General features: G+C 41.8%; 1 protein-coding gene across 7 annotated transcripts in view; it reads right to left on the bottom strand.

Moving 5' to 3' along the window:
• Positions 1-14927, bottom strand: part of Zfand6 (zinc finger AN1-type containing 6) — a 63996-nt gene extending 49069 nt beyond the window's left edge. For 3 of the 7 annotated variants that reach the window (XM_050153941.1, XM_050153947.1, XM_050153946.1), the window contains exon 1: positions 14762-14924. The gene's annotated coding sequence lies outside the window, so the exon portion shown is untranslated. Of the gene's footprint in view, positions 1-5504; positions 5575-14761 lie in introns of those variants that run through there. The other 4 variants (XM_050153942.1, XM_050153944.1, XM_050153943.1 and 1 more) reach the window with 3 other exon arrangements.
• Positions 14928-16718: the final 1791 nt, after the last annotated feature.

Genomic DNA, 16718 nt, shown 5'->3' with positions numbered 1-16718 from the left:
AACAAATCATCAAGGCCTGTAGGTTACCCCTTTTCTAGTTTCCTGGTCATCTTGGCTTAAAAATCATCAGTCTTCTCTGCTGAGATGCTACAGCAGTAACTTAAAACCACACTTTGTGGCACATGCCTTTAATCCCAGCACTTGGGAGGTAAAGGCAGGTGGAGCTCTGTGAGTTCAAGGCCAGTCTGGTGTACTGGAGCTAGTTCCAGGGCAGGCTCCAAAGCTACAGAGAAACCCTGTCTAGAAAAGCCTACACACACACACACACACACACACAAAATGCTACAGCTACTGAATATATGCTATATACTTGAAGCAAGTGGCTAAAAGGTTCTGTACTCTATCTACATAAAATTCTTTCTAAATTACATACGTTATATAACATGAAAATCTATTACAGCATAAATTGTCACATTGTTATAACACATATATTGCTATTTTTCACTATCAAAAACTAGCTAGACATTATTTTGGATATTAAATATGCTACCTTAAAATTCTTTACAGCAGTTTGGTAGTTTCTGTTTCACAAAAATTTAAGTTAAAAACAAACCCTTTAGTTTTCAAACAACCTATGAAATATTTACTCTACCTTTATTTCCAATGGTGATTAAGTACGTTAATACTTCTTTAAAGAAATAAAGTCCTAGCTCATTACCCCTTTCTTCAAAACTAAGATGGAAAAGCTGTACTTTGCTGGTTTTCAATGACGGACCTTTTGCTTTAAACACATACATTGTAGGGTAGATAACAGAGGACAGTAAAAGGGAAAGAAATTTGAAATGAAAATTAATCCGAACCAATGATTTTTTTTTTTTTTAGCTCACCTTCATCCTTTTTATTGACATCATCTGTGGCAAAGTCTCATCTGACATAGAAGAACTGGTAAGCAGCCTCATCTGGCATGCAATATGTTTACCCAGGAAGCCCGTTTGCCCTGTGCTCCCAAGCAGATACTTCACACACCTGGATGCAGGACAGACCTTTACCCAGGGCCCAGTATGTCAGCTACAGATGCAGTCATTAGCATTTCCACAGCTCAGATACAGCGCTTTCACACTCTGCCTAATCTTCCACTAACACAGCCTGGTCTCCAGCTTTTATTAAATGTGAGGAATTCAACAGTTTAGAAATTCAAAACAGGCCACATATGGAAAACTACCTTTACACTTTTCCTATGTCTCATTCTTCTTTCTTCTTACATCATGAAGATGCACACTAAAGTGTCATGTCTTTTTTTGGAAAGTTCCTCCAAAAAATGTCAAAAAATAGAGTCTGTCCTGAAGAGAACTGTAAACAGCTGGTTAAAGAATAAAGTAGAGTAGTGTGAGGAAAAAAAGCAGTAAAAATCTAGGCAAGTACTCTTACACTCAAGTCTAGAAAGACACACTCAGCAGGCATGGTGTCACATCTGTAACCACTGCTCCAAGTTCAAAGACACCCGGGTTACAATGAGACCCTATCTCAAAACGGAACACAGCTTAGCAGTGGGAAAGGACTTTGGTTTCAATCTCATTGTGTTAACTACACACGAAGGCAATTTTGGACAAATTAGCTAGCCTTTCTAAATGTCCCATGCCTTTTAAGGTTGTTTAGAGACTACCAGAGAGAATGTTTAGTCCAGAATGAGCTGGCATTATTACTACCCCTAGGTAGTTACAGCTCCAGAGGCAGGAGTCCCCAGCTAGACAACATTGTACAGTCAACAGTACATTCTATCTGCAAAGAATGGTGCAGAGGTTAGCGAGGTGGCTGTTCTAATAATTTTAAGCAAAAATCAGTGTGGCTCATGCTAAGGAGGCGAGGAAAAGAAGTGGACAGATCCTAGATATAACTACTGATTTAGAGTTAAAACTTTGTGGTTACAGGGGAATAGAAATCATCAGAATGACACCTAAGTCCGAACCCCCTGTTCCCCCCATCCCCCACCCACAACTTGGTAAGCAGGATGACTACAGGTCTCAAGTACCACACCCACACACACACAGGCACACTCATGTGCATGTGTCTGTGTCCCCCCCCCCATCCACGTTAAAGAATCCAGTCCTGGACGTGGCTGGAATGAGGAAAGGGTTAAGAATCCTATCGAGTTCTATTACATGCTGGATGGTTACAAGGAGACACACTTACAAAGGACAGAGGTTCACAACAGGAGCACAGATAGTGTCACTGAACTCATGAGAAGGTTTTCAAAGCTGTCAAGAGTATTAAATGTTACTGAGGAAATCAGTACAGGACAGAAATCCATGAAGGGAAGAGATCCAGGTGCCTGCACAGGGCAGAACTGAAATGTACAAAGATGGATGTGCTCTCACCTTCCCCACACCACTAACCACAACCTGCTTCAAGTGAACATCCAAACCAAGAAGACCAAACTCACCCAACAGAGTCAGATATCAGCTCATAAATAAGTACTTCCTATGTTACCAACAGAAGTCACCTCATAAAACACGTAGAAGCCAATACAGGACAGACATTTCAAAACTCTAAAATCTGTTATTATACAGAACAAAGAAACCTCATAAATAACAAGCTTCTAGGTTGCCTCAAGTTTTATCAACTTACTGCCCATTAAAATTTTTCCTCATATGAGCCATGCGATGGTGGCTTTAATCGCAGCACTCAGTAGGCAGACAGGCAGATCTTTGCGAGTTTGAAGTCAGCCTGGTATACAGAGCTAGTTCCAGGACAGGCAGACTTCCTTAGCTACTGAGAAATCCTGTCTTGAAAATAAACAAAAGAAAAAAACAAAAAAAATTTTCACCTATGCCTAACAGTAGGGACTTTGACTGCATTTTTAATCACTTCTCACATCTGTCCCCAACATCTAGGTAAATTTACAAATTCTCTTCTCCCTATACTCATCCACAGACATTTACTCTTCCACTAAGCCAATGAACTGAGAGGACAGTTCCTACTTGTCAACCAGAGACCAATAGAGCAGAGAAGCAGGAGAGAAACTGGTCAGGGTAATCATTTCTCAAAGTGTTAATACTCCCCAGAGCACACAAACAGGCAAATCTTTACCTTAGTAACTATTAAAACTTAATCAACAGGCATCACTTAAGTGGCTGCTACTAAAAAGAATAAAGGACATATTTATGATGGAAATACAAATAATTTAAAGTGTTTTCTTCTTTTCCAAATATGAAGAAATAAAAATGTCTGGGAAAGAAAATCATTCATCAACCATAACAAAAAAATTGGCATTAAACAGCCCCCCCCCCCAAAAAAAAACCTCTACTGCCCTGGAAACAAACATCAAGACAAGCACAGCACTAGCAGCTAGGAAAATAATGATACTAAGTCATCAGTAAATTATAAGAAAAATTTACAGGAAACAAACTCATTTACAATGCAAAATGAGATCGACTAAGTCAAGATTATATGTGCTCATTATGAGTAACAAAACAGTCCATGCTTATTATTATCCCTATTAAAAGTTAGTAATTTCGAATTTTGCCTTAAAACAACTGTCAAAGTTATTCTGCAACATCAGTCCACCAGCTCTAACTCAGCTACAGCCTGTCACACCTAGAGACCAGTTCCTGACAGCAGGGATCAGCACTCTTGGAAAACAAAGCCTGTCCCTAAGCACAGACATGGGTGGAAACACTGTGTATAAAGTTATCTTTTACCTTTAACTAAAAACCTGCAAATACTGGCAAAGTATTGATATTTTAAAACATAGAACTAAATCAATTTTGCCTTTTAAGTACAGAAACACAATTAACAATGGCTGTTTAATTATTACATGTTCAGAAAGAGGTAACGAGTGCTCTCATTGGGACTCTCTAAAAAAAAGTTTCTGATATATTTTCTTTGGAAAAAACATGTTTGTTATGGTATAAGCCTACAGAAGCAGCACATACTCAGGAGAGCTGGCTTCAACAAAGCCAGTGTAAAATGTTAAGCCCTGAACACGCTGAGAGCAATACGCATAATAAATAAATAAAACAGCCAACAGACACACAATTGCTTACTAAAGTGGGTAAGCTAATTTTAATAAACAGAAAATGCATTTAGATCCATTTGTATCTTGGAAAATGAAGTTTAAGATAGAATATTTGTTTAGACAAAAACTAATCAACAATGTGGAGCTCAAAAGGTACAAAGTTAACAGAAAATTAAGGGGTTATTCTCAGGGAACTCTGAAGCTGCCCTGTGGGCAGCGATAGAAAAGGGAAAAATCTTCCTGGAAAGCAACCTAGCCAGTGAGGGTTGACATCCTCTCATCTAGGTAAGCCTATTCCACAGGCGACTTTTTTCCTGAATAACTTAGTATTTTGCAAAAAGTACTGTAGTATATACAGACAGTCACTGCAATACCATTTAAAATAATGAAAAATGAAGAACAGCCTGAAGATGAAAAACTAGAAGTAGATCAGTTGAGAGAACTAAACAACTACCAGAACTAAGACTGTTTTAACACAAGACGTCCAATACACAATTTTACAACTATTGTAAAATGCAGAAATATAAGCTACAGAAGTAGAGGGAAAAAGAGACCATGCAACTGTACTGTGAGCACACATGTGACTTACTGACTGTACTACAGTATTGTTTAAGCAATAGCCACAGGAGAAAAGCATTCATTTTAAATGCTTCGAGTGCTCTGGAACAAGCAGACAGCAAACACAAACACACACACACTGGCTGGGAGGACTGGGCTGGCAACTGTGTTGATATGAAAAGGAACTTTTTATACCTCGATTCCTGAGAGCAAAGGGCGCAAGAGAAAAAAAAAATACTGACGCATACTTGCAATTACTTAGGTAAAAAAATGTTAACAGATCCATACTTTTTTCAAGTTTTGGTAGCCCACATATAGCTATTAAAAATATATACCCATTTTTTCCTGTTTTGAAGAGATAACCACTATCTTTGCCTTTCAAAAATATGAATTCTGAAGAAAGCAGTTTTATTGTTATATGTACTATCTATCTATCTATCTATCTATCTATCTATCTATCTATCTATCTATCAATAACGTTTGTACTGAGATACTAAAAATGTCAACATACTCCTAAATTTAAAATACACTGGAGTTAAAGGGGGAGTGATACACTAAGAGGAAAAAAAATCAAACAGTGGCATTTCTATTTTTTAAAAAGAACAAATTTCTTATTCTTTTAGCAAGTTAACAGTTTACATTTAAAGAAAATGATATCAAACAGACCTCCTCAAGATGTCATATATAAAAACTGACAAATGGCTGCTTCAATACCCGATTCAAGAGAAAAGCCTGCTAGTAAGGATGATTTTGACTGAAAGATTTTTAATGGCAATTGCATTCTAAAATAAAAATAATAATAATAATAAAGTCAGGCTTTGAGCACCTATTTCCTGTTCAAACAGCCCTTTTGTTCTGCTTCCCTGCTTAATTTTAATGTTCAGTTTGCATCAGAAAATACAAACAATGACAAAGCCTAGTATACAGAAAAGCATAAAGAAGCAAAAGTATAAAATATAAGATCATTAAAAGATTAGAACAAAAATCCTACCAACAAAACCTCCACAATTTTCTGTTTGCTTCACCTCAGATTAACTTCACTTGGAGCTGAACTCCAAAGCAACCAAACCTGAATACCAAGCTCCACCTCCCGCAATGCTAGTGGCTGAAGAGCCAAACCTCCTCCCTGTTAGTGTGGCTGACAGCTGTGATTGGACACGACTAATATCCATTATTTTAAAGAACTTTTCCTCGCTAGCAGGTTAGGTTAAACACACTAAACCCCTGGATAAGCTGGTTTCTTAAAGAAACAGGCTGTAATGTTTCAGTTTTCCCATCATAAGCGATTTGCTTTCTTTTGTCTGGGCTAAAGTACAATGAAAATTCACAGAAGCAACTTTCACTTCCTTGGTGAAAAGCTATGAAGATACATGCTTTTTAACATAAACATCGTGGCATTTTTTTCGAAGCCACGAGTATTCTTTTAACAGATTCTCTTTTAACAGAGTCCAGGTTTTTTTTTTTTCAGAGTTCACATTTTATCTAAAAAATTTTAAACATCTACACAAAATCCATAGTAAAATCTCGCTAAGAACAAAGCAGTGTGTTCGCTAAGATTTTGTAAGGGGACCATTAACTTAAGAAAAAAAAAAAAAAAACAGCATTTAAAAAAATAAACCCTCAATGCTAGAGATTCATTTCTAAGCTAAACCCTAAACACTAAACAGTGGCTTCTAAGCTAGCTATCAAGTTCGCTGACACAGTCTTGGTATCACAACACACTGAAATTCTTAATGAATTGCTATTTCCAGTTAAAACTGCTTATTCACTGCAAAAGGAGATCTAAAGACACAGGCAATTTGTCTGCTGGCACATTCAGAACAAAGTTGATTTGGTTATTTCACAGTGCAAAGGGATCTAACCCAGAACCTCAACCATACTAGACAGCACCCTGCCAGACTTCCAGGTAGGAAGTTCAGGGAGGATTATGTCATTTTCCCCCCAGGTTGTTTTTTTGTTTGTTTGAAACAGAGTTTGTACTCTATATAGCTGAGACTGGCCCACAACACACTATGCTGTCTTCTAAGCAAGAGGCTGCCTTAGACTCCTAAGTGCTGAGAAGGAAGGAAATCATTATTACCAAATGTAAAGTGTATTCCCTTTAAACAATCCAAGAAGCTGCGTAGCATGGTATTTCTACTGGACTCTGACTTAAGAGAAAGGACCTGCTGTCACAGCCGCATCCGCTGTATTTTATGCTTTAATCAGAACTGCTTACATTTTAGTAACCTACCCCAAACTTTGACATTTTTGCATTACCTGATTGACTAGCATCTAAGATGCTTAGTAAAATACACTTTTCAATTCTACTAATACTTTAATATAAAATCAAGTCAAATTAGGATCTTCTGATAATTTTGTTTGCCTGTTTTATGAGACAAAGTGAAGCTGGCCTTGAACTCCTGATACTTCTACCTCCTGAGTTCCACTACTACAAGTGAGTGGCACCATGCCTGCTATTTACAGTGGGTTCTTAAAATGTTTTCAATACCCTTATGGATTACAGAATTTTAAATTTAAAGTTTTCAAAGTTCAAAATCTCGCAACCATCCTTCTCAGAGAAAAATTATATGTTAGAACAGAAAGCCACCAAAATTGTGTTGAAGACAGAAGTCTTTTAACAAACTGAAAATTCACATAATTGCAACTAGACATGAATATGGAGCAATACCCTGTAGAAGCCCAAACAGCTGCATATTCTATTATTCCCTGTAAGTGGACAAACTCAAAGAGCCAATTCACAGAGGCCTCGGCCCAAGATCCTTTGCAACAACTCATTGCTTTGAATGCCCAGCACTTCTTGAGTCAAGTTCAGGTTTTCTTGCTAGTGTGTGATACTTGTGCAAAGCAACATTTGAAGACAAGTACCGGAGCAATTGGCAAAAAGAACACATCTAATTTAAAGTGCAGACTTGAGGAAGACAGATTGTGGATGACCAAAATGTTTACAAGTTAGAGAAAAAGAAAGTTAAAAACTGGCAAGCAGGATCAGATTGGTAAGATGGCTCAGTGGGTAAAGGCACCAGCGTCTAAATGTGCCCACCAGAGTTCAACCCCACTCGATCCCTAGAACCCATGTGGTGGAAGGAAAGAACTGACTCCTGCCAAGTTGTCTTCTTCCTCCAGAAGTGCTCAAAGACATGAACTCAAAAGAACACACAAAAAAATAAAAAATTAGCCTAATAAAAAATAGCAATAATATATTGGTAAACAGAGCACCAAAGAAACTGCTGCTCTGGGTGCAATTTTCCCTTCCAAGTGAATTATTTGTAAGGAATAGATACTAATCATACTAACAGCACTAACACTAAAACCAGTCTACTACCAAGGGGAGATGTGAGCCAACTGTGTTGGTACACACCTGTAATCCCAGCCCCAGGGAGGCTGAGGCAAGAGGATGACCACAAGTTTAAGGTCAGTCTGGAGTACATATCAAGAGGCCAGCTTTGACTACACTTTTCGAGATTCTCTCAAAAAGACAAAAAAAAAGGGCAGTTGTGGACTTAGAGACCAAGAAGTGAAAGAACTTCCAAGAGATAATCATGATTTTAGTTGGCACACATTAAAATTACAGTATTTTACTCTTTTTCTAACAGTAGAAAAGAGCATCAAAATCAAGTGCCCAGAAGCAGTATCAAACCCAGGAAGTACATACCTGAATTCTATGACAACATACTGTGTGGTAAGAACAAGGAGCCTGCACGACGCTGAGAAGCTCTGTATGTGAAACTGCAGAGGACAGACTGCATATTCTTTATGGGAACCTAGGTTTCCCCAAACCTGCCCAGCTCAAAAACAATTCATGAAACAGTAAGTCACCACTCAACAACTTGGTCGACCAGGTTTGATTTAAAAAAAAAAAAAAAATTCCTGCATAGAGCTGGGGGATGGGGTTGGGGGTGTAGAGCAGTTGGAGAATGCTTGTCCACTATACACAAAGCCCTAGGACTGAACCCTAGAACCACGTGGGTGTGACCTCCAGCACGACTCACAAGGCAAGCCAAAAATTCTAGCAATCAGGAGGTGGCAGCAGGAAGATCAGAAGTTCAAGGTCATCCTTGGCTGTTAATACAGTGTTAGGCCTGCCCACCCCACAGGAGACACTGTCACAAAACAAAACAAAAAAAATAGAAACAAAATCTAAAAAGAATAGCATCCATTGTTGTTTTTACAAAAGCAATTCATCCTGGCACTTTCCCTGGAAAGAATAGGCGATGTGCAAAGTCACCAATGAAAAGACCACCCTGACTTCAGCATAACATGCTGGAACCAGCGAGAATAAGGTCTGAAATCAACTATCTATGGGGCAAGGGAAACAATTTTCAAAACCTATTTCCCTGGCAGACACGCATCACCTCCAGCAGCCAGGGATGTGCTTTAGTTTGCCAGCCCTGGTGTGGCTTATCTTCTGACTGGGGGTGCAGGAGAGCACAAAGCCTATGTGCTCAGAGGTTGGCCATGCCCATTCGACCACACACTGCACACAAAGGAAACATTAGGAAAAGTAAAGACAGGCCAGGCAGTGGTGGCACACACCTTTAATTAATTCCAGCACTCTGGAGGCAGATCTCTGAGTTCGAGGCCAGCCTGGTCTACAAGAGCTAGTTCCAGGACAGGCTCTAAAGCCATAGAGAAACCCTGCCTCAAAAAACCAAAAACGAAAAAGAAAGAAAGAGAGAGAGGGAGGGAGGGAGGGAGGGAGGGAGGGAGGGAGGGAGGAAGGAAGGAAGGAAGGAAGGAAGGAAGGAAGGAAGGAAGGAAGGAAGGAAAATTAAGGCAAACTACAGATAGGAGCGAATAAACCAAGCTGATAGGAATAAACTGTTTATACAAGAGTCAGTAAGCTGCTCTGTTTAAGGTATGTTAATAGATTAAACAAAGTCATCAATAAGCACAAATTAAATGGGGATCAAAACAAAATGTGAGGAAAAGAAAGGCATTCATAATCCTCATGTATTGTTCTGGGCTGTAGGCAAACAATACTGCTTAATAACAGGAGTATGAACAGTACAAATATTCCCTGGGTCTAGATCAAAGTGCTAGATGGAGGAAAACATACTACATACAGACTGGTAAGGTTTTTTTTCCTCCCTACTTCGTTGCCTAAACCAGAAAAAAAATTTTTTTTCAACAATGATTTATTTTCTATCATCTAAAAAAGATGATTAAAAAATATCATTTTAGGTGTTATGACAAAAGCCAAAGACTAGTTATTAGATAGCTATCAAAAGACTATCGTGGTTTTTTTTCTTTCTTTTTCTTTCTTTTCTCAGACATGGTTTCTTGGTGTGATAGCCATGGCTCTCCCAGAATGAGCTTTGTGGACCAGGCTGGCCTTGAATTCAAAGAGGCTGAAAGGCAGGCGCCACCGCACCGGCTTTGTTTTGTTTTTTAATCACTGATGCAAACAAAGCAATCTTACAACTTTTGTTTGTTTGTTTTGTTTTGTTTTTCGAGACAGGGTTTCTCAGTAGCTTTTTGGTTCCTGTCCTGGAACTAGCTCTTGTAGTCCAGGCTGGCCTCAAACTCACAGAGATCCACCTGCCTCTGCCTCCGAGTGCTGGGATTAAAGGCGTGCGCCACCACCTCCTGAGTGAGTGTTTTTATTATAGAGAAACAGGGGGTTGTAGGTAAATTTAAATTTATTTAGTGTGTGTGTGCAAAAGTATACATGATGATGTGAGGATGGAGGGTGCACGTGCCACAGGTATGTCTGGAGGCCAGAGGACCTCTGACACTAGTTCTTTCCTTCCACCTGATGAGGAACTCAGGTCACCAGACGTGGGCCTGACCCCAGTAATATTTTTGATAGAATTATAATAACTGCTCAATCATCTAGTTATTTCAATTTACATTTATGTTAAAACACATCTCAGAGGAACACAGAAATACAGATATGGAAAAAATGAAACTTTAAAGAACTAAGAGAGATGCTGGAGAGATGACTGATAAATGGAGTCAGTGCTGAACTTATAGATAAGTTTCCAGCATCCACACCTACCTTTAGCTCCAGCTCCAGGGGAAGGCAAGACCTCTGGCACTCAGTACACACTGCCCCCCACACACACACACAATTAAACAACAATAATAAAACTAAGCCGGGCAGTGGTGGCTCACGCCTTTAATCCCAGCACTTGGGAGGCAGAGGCAGGCGGATCTTTGTGAGTTCGAGGCCAGCCCGGTCTACAAGAGCTAGTTCCAGGACAGGCTCCAAAGCTACTGAGAAACCCTGTCTTGAAAAATAAAATAAAATAATAATAATAATAAAACTAAATATTGGAAGAGAATTAAAAGTTATCTTGGTAGGAGACTACTATAAATACAAAAGCAGTGTAAAGTTATAAAATATAACTGATATGCTGGCAAGATGGCTCAGTGAGAAAAGTGCTTGCTATGTAAGCCTGATAGCCTGAATTCGAAGTTATATTCTGACTTCCATGTTTTGTTACATGCATGCATGCATTCACCTACCACCCATATCATATACACAGTAATAACTTAGATCCCAACACCCACATGAGAGAGCTTACAACCAACTCCAGCGCCAGGGGATCCAACACCCATTCCTGGACTCCCAAGGGACCAGTGCTCCATGCATGCGTGTGTGGGCATGTGAGTACATGTGCGCGTACACCCGCGCACAAACCCACAACACACACAATTTTTAAACAAATCTTTAAAAGATATTAACCAAGATATTTTAAAAATTCAAGGAGGGAAACAGGTTGGGAAAGAAGAGACAGGAGGATGGCCTGTAAGCAAATACAAGGCAAATGAAGAGCCAGGAAAAATATTTGCAACAGAGCAAAAGGCTGCTATCCGAGATAGATAAAAGGCTCCATAGGAAAGATCCTACAAGTATAAACCCTGAATCATGGCCAACCAGAATAGGACACACTACAAGTGAATGATGCACATAACCTCTGAAAGCACAAACTAGCCTACAAAGAATCTCTCACAGTCACCACTGAAAGCAATATATATATATATATATATATATATATATATATATATATATATATAGGCTTTTTGAGACAAGGTTTTTCTGTGGATCAGACTTAGCTGTCCTGGAACTCACTCTGTTGACCAGGCTGGCCTCGAACTCAAAGAGGTCCATCTCCCTCTGCCTCCCGAGTACTGGGATTAAAGGCGTGTACCAGCACTGCCCACCTTGTGAAATATATTTTATTTAATATAAGTCTCTTGTCATATGAGAAAATTTTAAATTACTTAAGATGGCTCTGATTTGAAATCTGCACTGGCACAACCAGTGTATATAAAACACAGTAAAACCAAGTCTGAATTTTATCAAGGATAAAGAGTCACTGGAGGACTTTGGGCCTGGGAGTACTCTAATCTATAAACGCATTCAGGACTGGCAAGATGGCTCAAGTGGGTAAAAGTTCTTGCTGTACAAGCCTGATGACCTGAGTTAGATTCCAAGAACCCATGTAAACATGAAAGGGAAGAACTGACTCTCCAATCTGTCCTCTGACCTCCACACACACATGGCCACACTCACACAGTTTTTTTTTTAACAAACATTTAAATGGCCATATAATCTTGCCCCCGGAGCAGCCAGAGAAGACAGACTATAGGGATCAAAACCTGAAGGAAGGGTAATAATTAGATGACTACTGTTATCATCTTCTATAAAACAAAGGAGTTGAGACATCACATTTGGAGTAAGTTTTGAAAGTGGGGCCAGCCTATCTACATTTAGAACTCTTGAAATGCTCACACAATCCTGCCTCGTTCTCTGGAGTGGCTGGGATTTCAGTGACATATTAACGTTAGCACACACACTTTGGTAAAAGTTGTAAGAAAGATTGGGCAACAGTTATCAAGACTTTAAAATGTTCATATGCTCTGACTCAGCGTCTTTACCTAGAATGAACTCTAAAGAAACATGTAATAACTTAGGAGATACAAAATACACACAAAGGCCAAAGGTATGCTTGACAAAATGTTAATTAACAATGCTTATCTGAGGTAGTACCGTGAGTGGTTTTTCTGCCCTTCCTATTCATTTTCAAACTGTGGGGGAAATCCCCAAACTCTCCACCACTGCCATTATAATGAAATACAAAGCTATTTTTTAAAAGCAGAGTCTATAGCCTATAAAAACAAAATGTTTGCAAGCTATAAACATTAAAAATGCTCCTTTCAGTTCGATGTGGTGGCATATGCTTTTAATCCTAGCACTGGAGGCAGTGACTGGGGGAATCTCTATGAGTTCCAGGCCAGCCTGGTCTACATAAAGAGGTCTAGGCCACACAGTGAGACCCTGTCTTAAAAATACAAAAAATAAAAAAGCTGTTCTGTCATGCCTTTAAAGCTACACAGTTATCTTACACACACACACACACACACACACACACACACACACACCATGTTTGAGAAATTAAGAAAATATTGCTCCATAATTTGTCTGGAGTATTAAGAATGTGACATTTTTTAAAAATCCCTAAAAAATACGTCAGCATGTGGTTGACAAGTCTTGAAATATCTACTGCAGAGACACATCCTTCTCAAAAGCTGCAGTGACACGGAGGTCCTAATGTTTCTCTGCCCTCTGACAGAAGCTCCCTTCCGCCAAAGCCTGTGCCAACTAGATAGAGAAAGCTTAGTACGTTTCTTTTGCAAGTGTTTTAAGGCCAGGAAGATTCCTCAGTAATCTGCCAAGGGCTGTGCGGAGGGGAGGAGAAAGGGTGGCTTTACAAAACAACAAGGGTTTTCTCCAACTTGCTCTTTTTGCACTGAAAGGGGACCAAACAGTCCCAGACTTTCCACAATCTGTTTGAAGGACTTCAGTGTAAAGAGATTAACAGGAATCTTAGCTCCCCATGCAAAAATAACCAGGAGCCAATCACAATGACAAGGAGTCTTACTGATTAAAGGAAGCAGAACCTCAACGTTTTCATTCACTTGACTTCTATTTTACTCCTGATTGCCTAAAACTTCTCCCATGAGCGACAGTATTTACTTTAGATGAGACAGCTTGTACAAGGACAGCTGCAAGAAGTTCGCAGAGTACATTTGTTAGAAGCAAAACAAGAAACACTATCGCAACACCGGGGTTAAAGATGAACACATTATTAAAAAGCAATGAAACATGAACCACAACCATATACTATCTGCCCAAAGTTCAAAGGGAAAAGGGCACTAAAATGACATGGTTGGGAGATGATCATGTGACAAAACTATTAAAAAAAAAACCCAGAGAATGATAAACAAAATCCACAAGTCTAGAATGTTTACCTCACACAGAAACAGTAAACTGGGGTTGGACAGATAAGAAACTCATGAGGACATACAAGTCTGGGTAATGTTCTAGGTTCTTGCTTTGGTCTGGAATTTTTCGCGTGTTATGTACTCCCCTGGCTATTAACCATTACTTTTAAAACTTCGATATAACTCACATATAATAAACTGCACAGACTTTAAAAACTAATGAGTTTTGACGTTAACTAACACAGGAAAGAATGGCTGCAGTCAAAAAAAAAAAAAAAAACCCCGAATTTTTCCTACCTTACCCCACTTACAAAACAGGTTACCCTAAATTTTCTTTTAAAATCCTTTCATACATCTAAATGTTCATGGCTTACAAAAATAGTGTCCTGGTAGGCCTGGAGACAATACATAAAACAACAACTGCCATAAAATACTACATAAGTAATCTCAAAAGCCTACGTGGCATTTTACATTAGGAAAAAAGATAAATTTCGAATCTGGTTTCAAAGTGGCGTTTAATTTCGCTTTTTTTTTTTTCGGAGCCACCAGGTGCTGACGACCGAGTATGCACGGCTTGGAGGTGACCCCGAGGCCCCAGCTCCGCACACGGGTGACAACTCTGGCGGCTGAAAGCAAATCACGGAGCTTTGATAGAGTTAAATTGACTTCAGACGCCACACACCGCGGAGCTCGTCTACGCATCCAACGGTGAGAAACTTGAAAACGCTCTCAGAGGGGCAGAGACTGGCAGCGAGGAGACTCCATCTGAGTCTTCCCCAGTCTCAGACGACAAAAGGGACGTGGCGGTGACACAGCTCGGCCCGCCTCGGCCGCTCCGAACCGGCCCCGGGCGCGCCCACCGCGACCCCAACGCGCGCCCAGGGGAGTCCGGGACCGCGCCCCGCCGGGACCGCGCCCTCCGCTCGCCGCCGCGGGGCCACCTGCTGCGTCGCCCGCCGCTTCCGGCTCCCAGGCCGCCGGGAGGCTGCGCCCGCCGCGGCCCGCGCTCCTCACCTGGCGGGCGGCCCTCTCCACCGGACGCGCTGCCGCCGCCGCCTCTCGCCGCCACCGACTGAGGACAAGTGAGGCCGCCGAACCCCCACTCGCTCCGGCCAGCCGCCACCGCCACCGCCGCCGCCGCCGCCGGCCCTCCGTCCGCTGTTTATTAAACTTTTCTGTTTGGCTGCTCGGCCTGTGACGCGGCCTCCGGGAAGCGCCCGCGATTGGTTCGCGACGCGCGCTGACGCGGCGGTCCCAGCCCGCTGCCTAATTATGACCGGGCCGGGCGGGGCCGCGGGCCGGTGGCGGCTTGGGGGCGGGGCTGAGGCTCGGAGCGTGCGGCTATTGGTCAAGGCGTTGGAGGGGCGTGACGCGGAGGCGATGCCCCTTCCTCGGCCACGCCCCTGCCCCATTGGAGGTCGGCTGGGCTGGGCTTACCTTCTCCGTTGCAGCCTCGTGGCCGGGAGGGTCCCGCGCTGGCTTTGGGGGTCCGATGATGTAGCTCCGGACTCTGCAGCCCCTCAGGGAGCGGCTGCCCACGTGTAGTGTTCACCTGCAGAGCGTGAGAGGAAATCTTTTTTTTTTTTTTTTTTTTTTTTTTTTTTTTTGGTTTTTCGAGACAGGGTTTCTCTGTGGCTTTGGAGCCTGTCCTGGAACTAGCTCTTGTAGACCAGGCTGGTCTCGAACTCACAGAGATCCGCCTGCCTCTGCCTCCCGAGTGCTGGGATTAAAGGCATGCGCCACCACCGCCCGGCTGTGAGAGGAAATCTTGAGCTTCTATTTTCCCGGCCTCCAGGTGGGCCCGAGCAAAGTCCAGGGTCTGAACTTAACTGAGCCAGGACTTCAGAGAGGAGACTGGAGGTGTGTGTGTTCGCCTGTGTAACGCACACCCACACACATAGGCTCTAGGAGCCTCCTGGACCCCTATCTTTTGCGGGTGTGGATTCCAGTCTCAGCTACTCCTGACAAATCGTGCAGAGGAGCAAGGAGAAGCGGATTTGGGGAGCAAGTGTGATGTCGTGAGCGACTCCCCTGAGAGTCCCCAGCCCAAGCAGGAGTGCCAAGATTCCAGTCTTTATTTGAAATTCTGTTAATTTGTCAGTTAATTAATTTCGGTGTTTAAAAATGTTTCTTTTGAAGTTTCTGCCCTACTTTTACAGTAGCAGGGCTCACGGGCGCATGATTGGGATACAGCTGACCATGTGTTTGGGCTGCTTTCTATGGTCCTGCATAATGAGAGGGTAGTTGGTGTGGGGGACGTGCTGGAGGTCAGGAAGAATTATTCCAGGAAGAGCTAACCTTTGGAAAAACGACTTCTTGGAAAGCCAGGGGACGCTCTCCTGAACAGGGCTTGAGAGATGACAGACAGCTTCTGGGGCAGGGTATTAAACTGCTAAAGCTAGACCAGCCATGATGGCCCATGCCATTATAATTCCAGCAATGGGACAGGCATATCTCTTGAGTTCGAGGTCAGCTTGGAGTACCTAGCAATTTCCAGCATGGCCAGTGCTACTTAGTGAAACCCAGACCCAAATAAATATCAATACTACTACTACTAATATCAATGCTACTGCATGAAAACGGAGCAGAATTGGAGGCCCTTACTCAGCTCCAGTGGGTATCTTAGGGGTGTTTTTGAGAAGCAGCCAACTTCCTTTCAATATTTCTGTTTATGGCTGGAACAATGACTCAGCAGTTAAGAGCACTTAGTGCTCTTGTGGGGGACCTAGATGGGGCTCCCAGCGTCCACGTGGTGGCTCACAACTGTCAAAACACTAATACACTTGAAAATAAATCTTTAAAGCCAGGTGCAGTGACTCTTGTCTTTAATCCCAGCACTAGGGAGGCAGAGGCAGGTGGATCTCGGACTTTGAGGTCAATCTGGTCTACAGAGTGAGTTCCCAGACAGCCAGGGCTGCTTAGAGAGACCTAGTCCAAAAACCCCTCTCTCTCTCTCTCTCTCTCTCTCTCT

The sequence above is a fragment of the Alexandromys fortis genome, unplaced genomic scaffold, assembly GCF_014885135.2.
Source record: "Alexandromys fortis isolate MF-2015 unplaced genomic scaffold, M_Fortis_MF-2015_v1.1 scaffold_86, whole genome shotgun sequence".
NCBI lineage: Eukaryota > Metazoa > Chordata > Mammalia > Rodentia > Cricetidae > Alexandromys > Alexandromys fortis.
Note: the sequence above shows the minus strand (reverse complement) of the source record. Positions and strands in the feature narration are given on the sequence as shown.